The sequence below is a fragment of the Macrobrachium rosenbergii genome, chromosome 8 (genome assembly GCF_040412425.1).
Source record: "Macrobrachium rosenbergii isolate ZJJX-2024 chromosome 8, ASM4041242v1, whole genome shotgun sequence".
NCBI lineage: Eukaryota > Metazoa > Arthropoda > Malacostraca > Decapoda > Palaemonidae > Macrobrachium > Macrobrachium rosenbergii.
In genome coordinates, this window is record NC_089748.1 from 50,554,250 (window position 1) to 50,561,097 (window position 6,848).

The following is a 6,848-nucleotide window of genomic DNA, read 5'->3' on the forward strand; positions in this document are numbered from 1 at the left end:
TGCATCGAAAGACTAGGATTAATCGTGCACAACGATGGAGTACTTTATTTAAAACATATATATGAAGAAATAAATGCTTATATATATATATATATATATATATATATATATATATATATATATATATATATATATATATATATATATATATATATATATTTATACATACATACATACATATACATATACATATATATATATATATATATATATATATATATATATATATATATATATATATATATATATGAATGAATTTTATCACATCACCGTGATTCATATGCAAGCATTAACCTACAAACGTCCTTTAATATCCAGTTCGCTCTACTGGAAATAATATATTTTCATATATGTTGCCCGAAGGAGAGATTTTTAGTTGATAGTAAGTTCATTGTTTCTCGAAAGTGAAACGAACTGGATATTAAAGGACATTTGTAACTTCATGCTTATATTTAATACATATATATATATATATATATATATATATATATATATATATATATATATATATATATATATATATATATATATATATATGTATCAACCCATTCAGGCAACGCTTCAGAATCGCTCAAAATCCAATACTTTCTCTCGCATTCTTTTCCCTACCCCGGATCATATCCCAGTCACAACTTTTTTTTCTCAAGACACTCCCAGTATTTTCATCACCATCTGTACACTTTTACCCGTCCCCAGAGTCTTCTTGACTCTACAAGAGCTACAGAGCTTTTCATTTCTAAGCTCTACACCTTTCAACCAAACCAGAGACATTCAGTTTTTACCGTCCCATTCGTTCACACACACATTGCAATACCCAGCTTTCTTTCCTTCAACAAATTAATAATCATACTTGTCTTGTCTTCTGCATCACATCAGAACACTAAGACCTGTTATTTTATCTTTTATTTTTTGCCAGTAATATCCTAGTAAATTATAAGGTCAACAAACACCATATGGTCGGTCATTTGGTGATTTTCCTAATGGGCTAAGCATTGGAAATGTAATTGTTTTCCATTGAAAATATTCCGCAGGAATGAATGACTACATAGTTTCCATTGGTATCAAGATAAAAGGCTAATCAGTCAAATAGCTGACATTTCATCAAAGCAAGGTTTCTAGAACCATTTACTAGGCGGACACTGTTGTAATATTGCTGTTCATTAATCATTATTTTTTTTTATTATTCAGCACCGGAAAGACCAGTACAAATATTCAACAATCGTACAGTTCAGCCAATGTAATTCAAAGACTGACTAAAGAAATTTATTTATAGTTTTTTTTGGTCACGCTGATTAAAATTATCTTTTTCTCCTTTTACAGATCCAGGTAAAATTGAATCTTATTTCAAATAAGTCACTTCTACAAGTATCCAACAATTATATGGTTCAGCTAACGCAATTCGAGGACTAAATACAGTATTATTTCTTTTGGTAAAGCTGACTGAAAAATTTTTTCATCCTTTTACAAATCCACACAAAATCAAGTCTTATTTCAGATAAGTGACTACTAAAAGTTCAGCTTACTTAATTCGAGGACTTGAAGTTTTTTTTTTTTGTAATGCTGGTTGAAATTCTCTTTTTTTCTCCTTTTGCAAACCCACGCCAAATTCAGTCTTATTAAAAAAAAGGGACTACTACAAACATCCAACAATTATATAGTTCAGCTAACGCAATTCGAGGACTATATAAAGGATTTTTTTTCTGTAAAGCTGATTGAAATTCTTTTTTTTCTCTTTTTTACAAACCAATGCAAAATTAAATCTTATTTCAAATAAGTGACTGCTAAAAGTTTAGCTTACATAATTCGAGGACTAAATAAAGTATTTTTTTTTATATAAAGCTGATCGAAAGTCTTGTATTTTTTTTCCTTTTACAAACCCGCGCCAAATGAAATCTGATTCCAAATAAGCAGCTACTAGAAGTATCCAATAATCATATAATATCGGCTAAAGCAATTAGAGGAATAACCAAGGTTTTTTTTTTTTTGTGAAACTGATTGAAGTTTTTTCTTCCTATACAAACTCACGCCATATTAGATCCATTTATAATAAGTGACTTCTACAAGTATCCAAATTAAACCCTATTTCAAATAATTGACTGCTGCAAGTATCCAATAATCATATCATTTAGCTAACTTAATTCGAGGACTAGCAGGTATTTTCCTTTTCTGTGCAGCTGATTGAATTTTTCTTTCTTTTTTCTCCGTTTACAAACCAAAGCCAAATGAATTCTTATTACAAATAAGTGAAGTGACTACTAAACGTTTAGCTTATGTAATTCGAGGGCTAAACAATGGGATTTTATTTTTGATAAAGCTAATTTAAATTCGTTTTATCTCCTTTACAAGTCCACACAAAATAAAATTTTATTTCAATGAAGTGACTACTAAAATTTCAGCTTATTTAATTCGAGGACTTACCAGTGGGATTTTATTTTTGATAAAGCTAATTGAAATCCATTTTTTCTCCTTTTACAAATCCACACAAAATCAAACCTTATTCCAAAGAAGTGACTACTAATAGTCCAACTTACGTAATTCGAGGACTAAATAAAGAATCTTTTTTTATAAAACTGATTGAAATTCTTTTATTTTTCCCCCCTTTACAAAGTCACGCTAAGAAAAATCTTATTCCAAAGAACTGACTACTAAAAGTCCAGCTTACGTAATTCGAGGACTAAATAAAGTATTCTATTTATAAAGTCCCACCAAATGAAACCTCATTCCAAATAAGTGACAGACAGACTAAGACTTCTTGCTACTTCTTCCTCAATGGAAGCTAAAAGCCGCCGAGAAAGTTAATTGCGACTAATTGGTGCAATTACCGACCGTCTTTTCCCCCCAGACTGCCTGCGGAAGCGGTTATCCCCCGAAGTAATTACCTCGATCAGATTATGTCATCTTTCCTCGATGCCTAATCCTTCTTTGTGCACCGGTGAAGAAGGTTGCTTGGAGGGTGGTTTGGCAATATCGAGCAAAACGAGTGGCGTTTGATGGTGAAGTAATTCGCTCTTCAAACGGAATTCAAAATGGGTGGTATTTCCTGTTCTGGGTTGTTTAAGGTCTTTATTGCTAGTGTTTCTATTACTGAAGCGCGTGCTTTTTATCAAAGAATATTTTGGATATTTTACACACACACACACACATATATATATAGTATATATATAAATGTATATATGTATGTATGTATGCATGTATGTATGTATGTGTATGTGTATATGTGCCAGAAAAAACGCAATGAGCAGTTTCAACCAAACTTGGTATACATATTAGGCAGCTCTGAAGTATGGTCAAGAATCAGTGTCAGGTCACCTAGATATACGCAAAACAATTGATGCTATTGAAAACCTGCTCTGACTGGTCTACTTAGTTGATCTGCCACCTGATTATTTTTACCTGGCCTATACTCTACCATTATGATTTACTATCTAGGAAAAAGGCACCAAAGGGGGTAGGGGTGGGAAAGGCTTCCCTGAAACGGGGCTGGTTATGCCTGTAGACTTAGTAACTTTGCGAATTTATCATACCTAATTTCGGTATATATATGACTTACTGTCTGGAAAAGAATAATGTGGGGGTAAGACTTCAATGGCACTGAAGAGGGTCGGGGTTGGGAACGGGATGACAGAGAGAGAGAGAGAGAGAGAGAGAGAGAGAGAGAGAGAGAGAGAGGGAGAGGAAGAGATAGAGTAGAGGGGTGTTAGGGAGAAGGAAGAGGGAAAGAGACCGGGAGGGTTGGAGAGAGAGAGAGAGAGAGACAGAGAGGGAGAGAGTGAAAGGGAGAGGAAGTGAGAGAGAGTACAGCGGGTGTTTGAGGAAAGAGACAGGGAGGGTTGGCGAGAGAGGGAGAGGGAGAAAGTGAGAGATTAAAAGAGAGAGAGAGAGAGAGAGAGAGAGAGAGAGAGAGAGAGAGAGAGAGAGAGAGAGAGAGAAAGAAAGTTTATCGGTTGTCATTCAGAGTTATCCTGGGCACTGCTGTTGGTCAGGTAGTATATATATATATATATATATATATATATATATATATATATATATATATATATATATATATATATATATATATATATATATATATATATATATATACATACATATATACATACATGTACACATTAACACACACACACACATATATATACAATATATATATATATGTATATATATATATATATATATATATATATATATATATATATATATATATATATATATATATATATATATATATATATATATATATGCATATATGTGTGTGTGTATGTAATCTCTCTGATAGAGAGCACATGCTTCAGGAATATAATATATATATATATATATATATATATATATAAATATATATATATATATATATATATATATATATATATATATATATATATATATAATATATATATATATATATATATATATATATATATATATATATATATATATATATATACATAAACTGGTGATTTTGTATCCGCTCTTTCCACTTGTACTTATGGCAAAATGAAGAGCAAAATCTATCAGGCATGCCCTGGCAGCCAGCTCTCTTATTATTCAAAATGTCACCATTGTTACTTCAGTCACTATCAACTATCATGACAAGTTTAGCAACGTGCTGCCGCTGCTACAGACTCCATCCCTCAACCGCACGTCGGCTTTATATTATGTTTGATCATTTCTCCATAAGCTCTTCATTAATTAGATACACCCGGGTCCATTATTCTCCGTTATGACGTAGAAGCGACAGGTTCGTCTCATTATTTTCACAGATTTGACAGCTCACTTCCGCGTGATAAAACGGATATGTTCAGTAACGTATTTGTTTATTCCCAAAAGTATTTAGGGATCATTTAGGACCGGAGACTATTTTAATCTGGGCGTTATCAGCGGAAAATATGATGAGGAAATCGGCGCGTATTTATTATTCTGGGATTCTGTTCAGGAAAATGGATTATCCTCCGAATTTCAGCTTGTATTACGAGCCGAACATTTTGAATTTGTTTTCCTCGTTTCTTTATGATTATTGATACTTCTATTGTCCATCATATAATAGACAATATTTACAAGGACAGATGTATTTCATATGCCTAAAGAATGAAGTAATTTAGTTCTGGATCATAATGAATTACCTTATAAATCCCCTCTCTACGGCATAGCTATTTATTAATATTCATGATGGCCGCTCTGAACTCACTGATATTTCAAAATTGTCACATTAAATCAGTCATGGTGGTGATCAAGTTCGCTACGCTTAGCATTTAAAAAAATTTTTATATAAAGGACTTATCAAAGCCCGTTTTGTTTTACCTTTTTAAAGGATAATTAAATTAATTCAAAGTTTTAATTGACAGATAACTAAATTAATTAGAATTTTCAGGGACAAATAATTAAATCAATTAACCCTTTTAAAGGATAAATAAACGAATGAAAAGTTTTAATGGACAAATAACTAATTTAATTAGAATTTCAGGGGAAAATAATTAAATGAATAAAAATTTTAATGGACAAATAACTAAATTAATTAAAATTTTAGGGTACAAATAATTAAATGAATGAAAATCTTTAATGGACAAACAACTAAATTAATTAGAATTTTAGGGGACAAATAATTAAATCAGTTAAGATTTTTAATGGACAAATAACTAAATTAATTAGAATTTTAGGGGACAAATAATTAAATTAATTAACCTTTTTAAAGGATAAATAACTAAATTCATTAACATTTACTTTACGATATTTCTTAACCAAACTTTGTTGCTTTTGTTGCTGACTTAGCCACGTACAATTCGCATTTCCCTCTTTTGATATTCACATGAAATTAACAATATGGTCTCAGTTCCTTATTGAATCACATTGTTAATTTCGCGTGAATATTCTTTATTGGAAACGAGACTTTTCGGCATAGATCTGACCGATGTCATCTAAAGTGAACGGCGATCTATTATGAAAATGAACTAATTATATGAGAAGTCCTTGGTAAAATAATGATTGTTATTATAATGTTTATTGATAATTACTAGTTAAATTATTAAATTAAGACTCTCTCTCTCTCTCTCTCTCTCTCTCTCCAATGTCTATTGTTCATTAGTCGTTAAATGATTGAATTAAGAATGTACACAACTCTCTCTCTCTCTCTCTCTCTCTCTCTCTCTCTCTCTCTCTCTCCCTCCAATATCTGTTTGTTCATTACTCGTTAAATGATTGAATTAAGAATGTGGCCAACTCTCTCTCTCCAATGTCTGTTGTTCATTTGTCGTTAAATGATTGAATTAAGAATATGGACATCTCTCTCTCTCTCTCTCTCTCTCTCTCTCTCTCTCTCTCTCTCTCTCTCTAATGTCTATTGTTCATTAGTCGTTAAGTGATTAAATTAAGAATGTAGACAACTCTCTCTCTCTCTCTCTCCTCTCTCTCTCTCTCTCTCCTCTCTCTCTCTCTCTCTCTCTCTCTCTCTCTCATTACTCGTTAAATGTTGAATTAAGAATGTGGCTAATTCTCTCTCTCCAATGTCCGTTGTTCATTTGTCGTTAAATGATTGAATTAAGAACGTGGCCAACTCTCTCTCTCCAATGTCTGTTGTTCATTTGTCGTTAAATGATTGAATTAAGAATATGGACACCTCTCTCTCTCTCTCTCTCTCTCTCTCTCTCTCTCTCTCTCTCTCTCTCTCTCCCCAGTAACTATGGTTCATTACTCGTTAAATGATTGAACTGAAATAAGAATATAGACAACTTTTTCGCCCTCTCTCTCTCTCTCTCTCTCTCTCTCTCTCACACACACACACACACACACACACACAGATCCCAAAATGTTTTAATCAAGCCTTGCTGACTCCGGTGTTGACTTATCCATTTGCAACTGAT